This window comes from Macaca nemestrina, chromosome 12 (assembly GCF_043159975.1).
Source record: "Macaca nemestrina isolate mMacNem1 chromosome 12, mMacNem.hap1, whole genome shotgun sequence".
Lineage (NCBI taxonomy): Eukaryota > Metazoa > Chordata > Mammalia > Primates > Cercopithecidae > Macaca > Macaca nemestrina.
In genome coordinates this window covers 10,901,490-10,915,543 of record NC_092136.1, presented here as the reverse complement: position 1 = coordinate 10,915,543, position 14,054 = coordinate 10,901,490, and positions in this window count along the sequence as shown.

The following is a 14,054-nucleotide window of genomic DNA, read 5'->3' as shown; positions in this document are numbered from 1 at the left end:
TCCTCATTCTGCACCCATGGAAACTGAGGCCCACATAGGGAAACAATCTGTCCAAAGACGCTCACTGATTGAAGCTAATTTGTGATTTGAGCTCAGGTGTTCTCAAGCCATAGGAAGCTCAGAACTTGGGAGGGATCCAGACAGCTCAGAGCACAGAAGGCTGAATGAGGAGATGCTGCCAAATTTGGGAATGAGGATGCTGGTGCACATCCGTGGCTGGCAGGAGTGTGTGGAAGAACCAGCCTCAAAGCAAGAGCCTCTGGGGGATGTAGTCCAGAATAACACATTTAGCCTTAGCTAAATCGTGTGACTTCTCTGAACTGAAAAGACGTGAGGCATTTGCCCCATTTTCTGGATGAGGAAACCAAGTCTCAGTAAGGTGGTTTTGGGAACATCTCCTAGCTGGTCAGTGCTGGAACCAGAACCTGAGCCAGCTATTCCTGGTGTATGGGGTCATGATCCCTCACTTGGACTGCACTCAGGAGCCTTGAGAATTTCCCCACAGCAAAATACTCTTCAAAACGAAGCAAACATGGGATTCAGTGGACGCAGCACTGATCCTGGAGTCAAAGTAGATGGGTTTGGCCGGGCACGGTGGCTCATGCCTGTAATCCCAGCACTTTGGGAGGCGAAGGTGGGCTGCTCATGAGGTCAGGACATCGAGACCATCTTGGCTAATGCAGTGAAACCCCATCTCTACTGAAAATACAAAAAATTAGTCAGGTGTGGTGGCGGGCACCTGTAGTCCCAGCTACTCGGGAGGCTGAGACAGGAGAATGGTGTGAACCCGGGAGGTGGAGCTTGCAGTGAGCCGAGATCGCACCACTGCACTCCAGCCTGGGCGACAGAGCGAGACTCCATCTCAAAAAAAAAAAAAGTAAATGGGTTCAATTTCTGAAGTGTCCTCTTTGCTTTGATCACCATGGACAAGTTACCAGGAATCCCTGGATCTCAGTGTCCCCAGCTGTGGAGCAATGAATAATAACCCCTGTAATAATAACTCCTGTATTAATTAGATGCCATTTAAATGTCTGGTCCTTGAGTTTCTATGTAAGAGGTGTCAGGAGGGCTCCCCTGATGTTTGCCAACAGCTTCATCTATCCCTCTGCCAACACAACTCCAGAGGGAGGCTTACCTGCTTGCTGTGGTGCTCGTCATATCTGAGTGGCAAAGTGCTCACAATTTGAACAAAGAATGTTGTAGTGAAACTTTTTGTCAATCCTCTCCCTTGCCAAGTGAATGATCTCGTGGACAGGCCATGGTCTGCACTTGTTGTCCAAGTAGCTGTTGATCCGGTATGTGCTATTCTGGACCGCATCCCCCAGAGGCTCATATTTCACCACACCCTTTGAAGACCCACCTAAAATACAGACAGACACTCTAAGGTACTACAGTGCTCAGGGATGCAATGTTGGAAAAGGATGGGGAGAAGGAAGAACAAAAAGTTCCACTATTGACCTTTGAGTGTGACTATCTCTTCCTACTCTTCTCTTTTGTTCTTGTTAGATTTAACATGAGTGCAAATATTTGATAAGTATTTGTAATCTAAATACTTAACAGTGTGTTGAGATTATGCTCCCATTGCAACAAATGTGAAACTACTTCATGGCGACCATGGTATTCCACAAAATGGAGGCACTTTAATTTATTTGACAACTCTCTGACTGTTAAGTATTTAGATTGTTTAAACTGGTTCTCTACTACAGACAGTGGCATTATTATAAACACCTCTTATGTATCTTTGGGTATGTGTCTGACTCAGACAGGTTTTAAAGTTTTTTGAGTATCTACCAGAAAGAAGTAGGTCTCATTCAGTTTTCTTACAATTTCTTCCAGGTAAAAACACCTATCTCCATTTCACAGAACAAATCTTGTGTCAGAAAGGTTAAGTAACATACCCAAGAGCTGAAAGTTGTGGAGTAAAGTTTTGAAACAACTCCAAAAACCTGGCAATTTCTACCCTACTGTGTAGCAAGCAGGTGACTCAATGGCAAGACAGAACTTTCTGGAAACTTAGGAAAGGGTCACAATAGGCTTGTCAAAAGATGAAGTCCACATTCCACTCCTTTATGAATGAAAATTTGGGGTATTAAAATTCAAAAGGAAACAGAGCTAATAAGCACAGTAACGAATTGTGCTTTCATTCACTTTTCTCAACTCAAAGCTAGTGTTTAAACTGATCATTCGTTCTTACCTGAATTGATCAGAATGGACCACATAACCATCTCCCACATAGATGGCCCAGTGCTCATACAGAGTGTGACAAATCTCAATCAAGTCTCCAGGTTGTGGGTTTTGGCATGACTCCAACAGGAAAACCAGACAGGGTGTGGGAAAACTTCTAGGAAACATCAGAGACCTGGCTTGGGGAGCACCCAGTTCAGCTGCAGAACTGCTCACTGCCCAGCAGCATCAGATATTTACCCAGGAATGAGAGACTCTGATGACTGATGGGATCACCAGCTTTGCTGTCACTCTCAGAGGTCCCTTGTGAGGAACAGTAGGAACAGAGTTTCTTCTTGGTGTTTCTGTTCCAAAGCCTATGTGTATATTCAGGTGTACCCACATGATTGCATTTATACACATATATATAATGTGCATATATCCCTGCATGCAAGATCAGCACACTTGAATAAGCACATGGTATCACCTATGTTGGAGAACCTGGCCCAACCTGGGCAAAACTAGAAGGGTGGCTGCTGAACTTTCTTGTTAGACTGGGCCTCAGGGCCCTGAAACATTTGTGCTGCCCCATGGTGTGTATTACCATATATTTTATTTTCTACTCTGATGCTTTTGATATCTGGGGCATTGCTGACCCTGGAGAGTCAGCCCCTCCCAAAGCTAGCCAGTTCCTAGAGATGGCATGCAACTCACCCATAAACACACTCTTCAAGTGAAAACTAACTAAAACAAAGCTCACACCCCCAGCCACCTTCCCTATCCACCCTGGTAACTGAAGACAAAGGGCATATACTCTTGGGAGTTCTAGGGCCCCACCCACCACCGGTTCCTCTCCATACTACCATAGCTGATGCTCTCTGGAAAGTGCAACCTCCTGACAGGAGGCCAACCAGCACAAAAATAGTGCATTAAACCACCAAAGCTAAGAATCCTCACAGAGTACATTTCACCCTGCTGCCTCTACCAGAACGGGTGCTGGTAATCCATGGCTGAGAGACCTACAGACTGTTCACATCACAGGACTCTGTGCAGACAACCCCCAGTACTAGCTCAGACCCTGGTAGACTTGCTAGGTGGCTAGATCCAGAAGAGAGATAACAATCACTACAGTTCGGCTCTCAGGAAACCACATCCCTAGGAAAAGGGGGAGAGTAGTACATCAAGGGAACGTCCTGTGGGACAAAAGAATCTGAACAACAGCCTTCAGCCCTAGACCTTCCCTCTGACACAGCCTGCCCAAATGAGAAGGAACCAGAAAACCAACTCTGGTAATATGACAAAACAAGGTTCTTTAGCACCCCCAAAATATCACACTAGCTCACCAACAATGGATCCAAACCAAGAAGAAATTCCTGATTTATTCCTGAAAAATAATTCAGAAGATTAGTTGTTAAGCTAATCAGGGAAGCACCAGAGAAAGGTGAAGCACAATTTAAGGAGATTAAAAAAAAAAAAAAAAAAAGATACAAGAAGTGAAGGGAGAAATATTCAGTGAAATAGATAGCATAAGTAAAAAACAATCAAAACTTCAGGAAACAATGGACACACTTATACTGCTCTGAAAAGTCTCAGCAATAGAATCAAACAAACAGAAGAAAGAAATTCAGAGCTAGAAGACAAGGTTTTCAATTAACCCAGTCCAACAAAGACAAAGAAAAGAGAATAAGAAAATATGAACAAAGACTCCAAGAAGTCTAGGATTATGTTAAACAACCAAACCTAAGAATAATCAGCATTCCTGAGGAAGAAGAGAAATCTAAAATTTGGAGAACATATTTGGGGAAATAATCAAGGAAAACTTTTCCAGCCTTCCCGGAGACCTAGACATCCAAATCCAAGAAGCTCAAAGAAGAGAAATTCATCACAAAAACATCATCGCCTAGGCACATTGTCAACAGGCTATCTAAAGTTAAGACAAAGGAAAGAATCTTAAGAGCTCTGAGGCAAAAGCACCAGGTAACCTATAAGGGAAACCTATCAGATTAAAAGCAGATTTCTCAGCAGAAACTCTACAAGCTAGAAGGAATTGGGGCTCTATCTTCAGCCTCCTCAAACAAAACAATTATCAGCCAAGAATTTTGTATCCAGCAAAACTAAGCTTCATATATGAAGGGAAAATACAGTCTTTTTCAGACAAAGGCTGAGAAAATTCACCACTACCAAGCGACCACTACAAGAATAGCTAAAAGGAGCTCTAAATCTTGAAACAAATCCTGAAAACACATCGAAATGGAACCTCTTTAAAGCTTAAATCTCACAGGATGCATAAAACAAAGATACAATTTAAAAGAAAAAGAAAAAAACAAAAAACCAAGGTATACAGGTGACAAGTAGCATGGTAACTGGAACGATACCTCACATCTCAATACTAACATTGAATGTAAATGGCCTAAATGCTCCACTTAAAAGATAAAGAGTTGCAGAATGGATAAGAATTCACCAACCTGCTGCCTTCAAGGGACTCACCTAAAACATAAGGGCTCACATAAACTTAAGGTAAAGGGGGTAAAAAGACATTTCATCCAAATAGACACCAAAAGTGAGCAGGAGTAGCCGTTTTTTTGTTTTGTTTTGTTTTGAGACAGAGTCTTGCTCTGTCACCAGGCTGGAGTGCATTGGCACAATCTTGGCTCACTGCAACTCTGCCTCCCAGGTTCAGGCGATTCTTCTGCCTCAGCCTCCCAAGCAGCTGGGACTACAAGCACGTCACACTACACTCAGCTAATTTCTGTATTTTTAGGGGAGACAGGGTTTCACCATGTTGGCCAGGATGGTCTCAATCTCTTGACCTCATGATCCACCCACCTCGGCCTCCCAGAGTGCTGGGATTACAGATGTGAGCCACAGCGCCTGGCCAGAAGTGTTACAGGAAGTTAGGGACCCCGAATGGAGGGACTGGCTGAAGCCACAGCAGAAGAACATAATTTGTGAAGATTTCATTGACATTTATTAGTTCCCCAAATTAATACTTTTATAATTTCTTGTGCCTGTCTTTACTGCAATCTCTGAACATAAATTGTGAAGACTTCACGGACATTTATCACTTCCCCAATCAATACTCTTATAATTTCCTATGCGTCTTTACTTTAATCTCTTAATCCCATCATCTTCATAAACTGAGAATGTATGTCACCTCAGGACCCTGTTAACTACACAAATTGTTTGTAAAACATATGTGTTTGAATAATATGAAATCTAGGCATCCTAAAAAGGAACAGGATAACAGAGATTTTCAGAGAACAAGGGAGATAACCATAAGGTCTGACTTCCTGCTGGGCTGGGCAGAACAGAGTCATATTTCTCTTCTTGTGGAAGGCGAATAGGAGAAATATCGCTGAATTCTTTTCCCAGCAAGGAATAACCCTGGGAAAGGAATGCATTCCCACGGGGAGGTCTCTAAATGGCCACTCTGGGAGTGTCTGTCTTATGGGGTTGAAGATAAAGGACGAAATATGCCCTGGTCTCCTGCAGTGCCCTAAGGCTTGCTAGGATTAGGAAATTCCAGCCCGGCAAATTCTAGTCAGACCCGTTGTCTGCTCTTGAACCCTGTTTCCTGGTAAGATGTTTATCAATGACAATGCATGCCTAGCAGGATGTGGAACCTCATCAGTAATTCTAATTTCGCCCTGGCCTTGTGATCTTGCTCTCCTCTCTGCCCTTGTGATCTTTTCTTGCCCTTTCAAGCATGTGATCTTTGTGACTTACTCCCTGTTCATACCCCCATCCCCTTTTGAAATCTCTAATAAAAACTTGCTGGTTTTGCGGCTCAAGGGGCGTCATGGAACCTGCCAATATGTGATGTCACCCCCAGAGGCCCAGCTGTAAAGTTTCTCTCTTTGTAATCTTTCTCTTTATTTCTCAGACCGGCCGACACTTAGGGAAAAGAGAAATAACCTATGTTGAAATATTGGGGGCTGGTTCCTCTGATACAGAAGTAGCTATTCTTATATCAGATAAAACAAACTTTAAAGCAACAGCAGTTAAAAAAGACAAAGAGGGACATTATATAATGATAAAAGGCCTTATCCAACAGGAAAATATCACAATCCTAAACATGTATGCACCTAACACTGGAGCCCCCAGATTTGTAAAACAATTACTAATAGACCTAAGAAATGAGATAGACAGCAACACAATAATAGTGGGGGACTTCAATACTCCACCTACAGCACTAGACAGGTCATCAAGACAGAAAGTCAAGAAACAATGGATTTAAACTATACCCTGGAACAAATGGACTTAACAGATATATAAGAGAACATTCCACCCAACAACCACAGAATATACATTCTATTCAACAGTGCATGAAACTTTCTCCAAGATAGACCACACGAGAGGCCACAAAACAAGCCTCAAGAAATTTAAGAAAATTGAAATTATATAAAGCACTCTCTCAGACCACAGTGGAATAAAACTGGAAATCAACTCCAAGAGGAACCTTCAAAACCATGCAAATACATGGAAATTAAATAACCTGATCCTGAATGATCACTGGGTCAACAATGAAATCAAAATGAAAATTTTAAAATTCTTTGAACTGAACAACAGTAGTGACACAACCTCTTAAAACCTCTGGGATACAGCAAAGGTGATGATTAAGAGGAAAGTTTATAGCCCTAAACACTGACATCAAAAAGTCTGAAAGAACACAAACAGGCAATCTAAGGTCACACCTCAACAAACTAGAGAAACAAGAACAAACCACACCCAAACCCAGCAGAAGATAGGAAATAACCAAGATCAGAGCAGAACTAAATGAAATTGAAACAAAAAAAAATACAAAATATAAATGAAATAAAAAGCTGGTTCTTTCAAAAGATAAATAAAATTGATAGACCATTAGGAAGATTAATCAAGAAAAGAAGAGAAAAAATCCAAATAAGCTCAATTAGAAAAGAAATGGGAGATATTAAAACTGGTACCACAGAAATACAAAGATCTTTCAGGGCTACTATGAACACCTTTATGCACATAAACTAGACAACCTAGAGGAGATGGATAAATTCCTGGAAAGATACAACCTTCTTACCTTAAATCAGGAAGAACTGGATACCCTAAATAGACCAATAACAACAGTGAGACTGAAATGGTAATTTAAAAATTTAAAAATTACAAACAACAAAAAAGTCCAGGACCAATGGATTCACAGCAGAATTCTACCAGATGTTCAAAGAAGAATTGGTACCAATCCTATTGACACTATTCCACAAGATAGAGAAAGAGGGAACCCTCCCTAAATCATTCTATGAAGCCAGTATCACCCTAATACCAAAACCAGGAAAGGATGTAACTAGAAAAGAGAACTACAGACCTATATCCCTCATGAACATAGATGTTAAAATCCTTAACAAAATACTATCTAACTGAATCCAAAAACATATCATAAAGAGAATCCACCGTGATCAAGTGAGTTTGACACCAGGGATGCAGGGATGGTTTAACATACACACGTTAATAAATGTGATATACCACGTAAACAGAATTAAAAGCAAAAATCATATGATCATTTTAATAGATGCAGAAAAAGCAGTCGACAAAATCCAGCGTTCCTATATGATTAAAACTCTCAGCAAAATCGGCATACAAGGGACATATCTCAATGTAATAAAAGTCATCTACAACAAACCCACAGCCAACATAATGCTGAAAAATTGACAGCATCCGCTCTGAGAACTGGAGCAAGACAAGGATGCCCACTCTCACCACTCTTCTTCAACACAATGCTGAGAGTCCTAGCCACAGCAATCAGACAAGAGAAAGAAATAAAGGGCATCCAAATCGGTAAAGAGGAAGTCAAACTGTCACTGTTTGCTGATGATATGACTGTTTACCTAGTACATCCTAAAGACTCCTCTAGAAAGCTCCTAGAGCTGATAAAAGCATTCAGCAAAGTTTCTGGATCCAAAACTAATGGACACAAATCAGTAACTCTTCTACACACTAACAGTGACCAAGCTGAGAAGCAAATCAAGAACTCAATCCCTTTTACAATAGTTATTAAAAAAAAATAAAATAAAATACTAGGGATATACTTAACCAAGGAGGTGAAAGACCTCTACAAGGATAACTACAAAACACTGCTGGAAGAAATCACAGATGACACAAACAAATGGAAACACATCCTGTGCTCATGGATGGGTAGAATCAATATTGTCAAAATGACCATACTGCCAAAAGCAATCTACAAATTCAATGCAATTCCCATCAAAATACCATCATCATACTTCACAGAATTAGAAAAAACAATCCTAAAATTTATATGGAACCAAAAAAGAGCCTGCATAGCCAAAGCAAGACTATGCAAAAAGAACGAATCTGGGGGCATCATATTACCTGGTTTCAAACTATACTATAAGGCCATAGTCACCAAAACAGCATGGTATTGGTATAAAAATAAGCATATAGACTACCAACGAAACAGAATAGAGAATCCAGAAATAAAGTCAAATACTTTCAGCCAGCTGATCTTTGACAAAGCAAACAAAAATGTAAAGTGGGGAAAGCACACCCTTTTCAACAAATGGTGCTAGGATACTTGGCTAGCCACATGTAGGAGAATGAAACTGGATCCTCATCTCTCACCTTATACAAAAATCAACTCAACATGGATTAAGGACTTAAAGCTAAAACCTGAAACTATAAAAATTCTAGAAGATAACATTGGAAAAGCCCTTCTGGACATTGGCTTAAGCAAGGATTTCATGACCAAGAACCCAAAAGCAAATGCAATAAAAACAAAGATAAATTGCTGGGACTTAATTAAACTCAAGAGCTTTTGCATGACAAAAGGAACAGTCAGAAAAGCAGACAACACACAGAGTGGAGAAAATCTTCACAATCTATATATCTGACAAAACATTAATATACAGAATCTACAACAAACTCAAATCAACAAGGAAAAAACAATCAATCCCATCAAAAAGTGGGTTAAGGCTATGAATAGACAATTCCCAAAAGAAGATATATAAACAGCCAATAAACCTATGAAAAGAAATGCTCAATATCACTAATGATCAGGGAACTGCAAATCAAAACCACAATGTAATACCAACTTACTCCTGCAAGAATGGCCATAATTAAAAAAAAACAGTAGGTGTTGGCATGGATGCAGTGAACAGGGAACACTTGTACACTGTTGGTGGGAATGTAAACTAGTGCAACCACTATGGAAAACAGAGTGAAGATTGCTTAAAGAACTAAAAGTAGAACTAACATTTGATCCTACAATCCCTCTACTGGGTATCTACTCAGAGGAAAAAACGTCATTTTATGAAAAAGATACTTGCATGCACATGTTTATAGCATCACAATTCGCAATTGCAAAAACGTGGAACCACCCAAATGCCCATCAATCAACAAATGGATAAAGAAGCTGGCATATACATATGATGGAATACTACTCAGCCATAGAAAGGAATGAATTAATGGCATTCACAGTAATGCAGATGAGATTGGAGACTATTATTCTAAGTGAAGTAACCCAGGAATGGAAAACCAATCATCATATGTTCTTACTCATAAGTGGGAACTAAGCTATGAGGATGCAAAATCATAAGAATGGAACAATGGGCTTTGGGGACTTGGGGGAAAGGGTGGGAAGTGGGTGAGGGATAAAAGACTGCAAATAGGGTGCAGTGTATACTGCTCAGGTGATGGGTGCACCAAAATCTCACAAATCACCAGTAAAGAACTTACTCTTATAACCAAACACCACCTGTTCCCCCATAACGTATGGAAAATTTTTTTTTTTTTTTTTTTTTTTTTGAGATGGAGTCTCTCTCTGTCGCCCAGGCTGGAGTGCAGTGGCCGGATCTCGGCTCACTGCAAGCTCTGCCTCTCGGGTTCTCACCATTCTCCTGCCTCAGCCTCCCGAGTAGCTGGGACTACAGGCACCTGCCACTTCGCCCGGCTAGTTTTTTGTATTTTTTTTTTAGTAGAGATGGGGTTTCACCGTGTTAGCCAGGATGGTCTTGATCTCCTGACCTCGTGATCCACCCGTCTCGGCCTCCCAAAGTGCTGGGATTACAGGCTTGAGCCACCGTGCCCGGCGAAAATTTTTTTTTTAATTTTTCTTTTTGAGACAAAGTCTCACTGTGTCACCCAGGCTGGAATGCAGTGGCGTGCTCTTGGCCCACTGCAACCTCCGCCTCCCAGGTTCAAGCAATTGTCATGCCTCAGCCTCCCAAGTAGGTGAGATTACAGGTGGCCACCACCATGCCCGGCTAATTTTTGTATTTAAAAAAAATTATTTTTTAATTTTTTAATTTTTTTATTTTTTTTTGAGAAATAGTCTCACTCTGTCACCCAAACTGGACTACAGTGGCACAATCTTGGCTCACTGCAGCCTCTGCTTCCCGGGTTCCAGCTATTCTCCTGCCTCAGCCTCCTAAGTAGGTGAGATTACAAGCACACACCACCATGCCCAGCTAATTTTTGTATTTTTAGTAGAGACAGGGTTTCACCATGTTGGCCAGGCTGGTCTTGAACTCCTGACCTCAGATGATCCACCCTCCTCGGCCTCCCCAAAAAAATATCTTTTTTAAAGAATGCTATTAATGTTATGGTATGGATACTATAATATCAATGTGAGAAATACAGTGCAATCTCCACTGGTCATCTTTCAAAAATTTCACACATAATCTCACCCCAAGAACTCCAGAAGGAAGAGTTCACCCCAAAGGGGGCCTTACCAACTTGCAAAGGGGTTGGCCATATTTCAGATCAGTGACAAAGCCTTCACTGTTATTAAAAATAACTTTATGCATCTTCTGGTCACCAACCATCTCCTCTGCAGAACTGATGATCTCACCCACAGGCCGAGGTCTGTACCTGGGGTCCAAACAGTTGTGGACCCAGCAGAGGCAGCCCCATGCCACATGCTCCAGGGGCTCCTTTGTCACCAAGGCCTCGCCAGTCAGAAACATGAAGGCATTGGGGGAACCAATCTTGAAATACTTACCTGGGAATCACAGTGGACAAAAGGCAGGTAAGGTAAGGGCACAGAGGCAGGAGAAGAAAACAGAAGGTTGAAAAGTACCAATTACTGAGCTTTTGGTGTTACCCTTTCACCAAGAAGTTTGACAGAATCATAGACTTTGCTTTTTGTGTTTACCAAGATGTGTAATGAATATTTTACATGTCATAAATGTGATTGTCCATGGCTATACCATATGACAATGTCATCATGTTGCAATATAAGCATGTACATAATTTATCTAACCAATCCACTACTATTAGGCATTTAGGTTGTTCAAAATATTTAGCCATTATGCACAATGATGTTAGAAATACGCCTGAATATACTTGTTGATTTTAATATACTTGTGAAATTCAGAAGGGAATCAATTTTTATTACTATCTATGGTGCTTGGATGCACTACAAGGCTGTTTTTTATCCTACCCTTCAAGGAAAATATTATCATCTTCATTTTCAAGAACCAATATTGGGCCCAGAGGGACAATATCTGACTTTTCTATGCTGTGAAAAGTCCTAGAACCAAGATGTGAAACTGCTTCTCTCAAGCCTCAAAGGGCAGGCTCCTTCCATTGCACTGAGCTGACCCAGAGGGAACCCTTCGTTAGATGTCTTCCGTCCTATGACCTGGCAAAGTTCTAGGCACATATACAGATGCACAGAAGACCTATCCACCAAGGAAATTCCTTGTGGACAAAGGACAGACAGAACTCAGCCATCCCTCTGAGGCTCACATGAGACAAATACATAGTTGATTTCTTCCTCTGCCCTATTGTTTATGTAAAAATACATTGGTATATAAAAAAAAAAGAAAAGAAAAAAATACGGTGGTATGAAATTATACCAAAGTGGTTTGCTAGGGGCTCTCAGGCCTTCAGCCACAAACTGAAGGCTACACTATCGGCTTCCCTACTTTTGAGACTTTGGGACTTGGACTGAGCCACTACCGCCTTCCTTGCTCCTCGGTTTGCAGATGGACTATCGTGGGCTCCACCTTGTGACTGTGTGGTCAATTCTCCTTAATACACTCCCTTTCCTGTACACATATATCCTATTATTTCTGTCCCTCTGGAGAACCCTAACTAATACAGAGACCCTTCACTGCTAATTCACCTCAGATTACTAGAGCACCCCTTAATAGAAAGTCAACTATTAAACACTATGGTAAATACTTGGAACACATTTTTTTTTTTTTTTTTTTTTGAGACAGAGTTTCGCTCTTGTTGCCCAGGCTAGAGAGCAGGGGCGTGATCTTGGCTCACCATAATCTCCACCTCCTGGGTTCAAGCGATTCTCCTGCCTCAGCCTTCCTGAGTAGCTGGGATTACAGGCGTGCACCACCACACCCAGATAATTTTGTATTTTTAGTAGAGACAGGGTTTCTCCATGTTAGTCAGGCTGGTCTCGGACTCCCAACCTCAGATGATCCGCCTGCCTTGGCCTCTCAAAGTGCTGGCATTACAGGCGTGAGCCACTGCGCCCAACCAGGACAAATTCTTAACGTTTGCATAAGCTTGCTTCCGACAGGAGCATTGTGAACTTGGCAGAACCATGCCACTCCTTCCAGCCCAGTGATAATATATTGCTAAAGAATGGAGGGAAACAGGCTCAACTCAGCAGCCACAGGAGAAATGGAAAAGGGCCTAAGGTGTGCTCCTGACCACCAATTCGGCACTGAAACTGGTGGGCATCACGCCATGGAGCCACCACACACAGGTGAAGGCGTCCCTACCAGATGAAACATCCATGACAAAGGCCACCAAGGCCACAAGATGAGAGACAGAACCCCTAGAAGGCCTGATTTCCACTCAAAAGATGACAAGCTATTCTTTTATAATACGTTTCTAAACTTTTTTTTTTTTTTTTTTTTGAGACTGAGTCTGGCTCTGTCGCCCAGGCTGGAGTGCAGTGGCCAGATCTCAGCTCACTGCAAGCTCCGCCTCCCGGGTTTACGCCATTCTCCTGCCTCAGCCTCCCGAGTAGCTGGGACCACAGGCGCCCGCCACTTCGCCCGGCTAGTTTTTTGTATTTTTTAGTAGAGATGGGGTTTCACCGTGTTAGCCAGGATGGTCTCGATCTCCTGACCTCGTGATCCGCCCGTCTCGGCCTCCCAAAGTGCTGGGATTACAGGCTTGAGCCACCGAACATTTCTAAACTTTTTCTTTCATGGACACAAGATTATGCAGATATCTTACAGCAAGACTCTTGCTGGATCTGTGGTCTATTACTCCTCTCTAGCCCTATGTGACTGCTTTGGTGAGCCTCCCCTAAACAAGGAAAATTTGGGTTTCTTATAGAAAAATCTTAAACAATGGACAGGATTGCAAATGACCAGAATAACTTAAAAAAAAAAATTCAGTATGGCCTATTAAAAAAACTTTAAATGATGCAATGTCAGGTTCCTCCTTGAGCTGCAGTTAAAACTGAATATTGTATGTATGTTCCCAATAACTCGGGAAACATTTCTTTAGCTTTGAAGGATATGCACCAACAGACTGAGGCCATATCTAACCCTGCACTGTCCCTCAACGAAGTGATAGCCTCTTGGTTTGGTGGAGGACCTTCCTGATGGCAGAAATTCTTGTTGTCCTAACCACCCTCCTGGGCATAGGCATAACACTATGTTATGGCCTATATTGTTGTCATATGTTGTTCCAAAACATTCCTCAATCTCATAAGATTATGTTGCAACAGGCACTGCCTTTGAGTCCCCTAAGTCGGGTACATTACCAACGCCAAATAGATATCTTCCACTCCAGTGCCCCTCTCCAGCAGGAAGTAGCCAGAAAGAATACATCGCCCACTTCGTCTTAGTTCACCATATCATAGTTTGTACTCTTGTACTAACCTCTTAACAAATCAGTGCTTGGAAAAGTAACTAACATGATAGAAATCA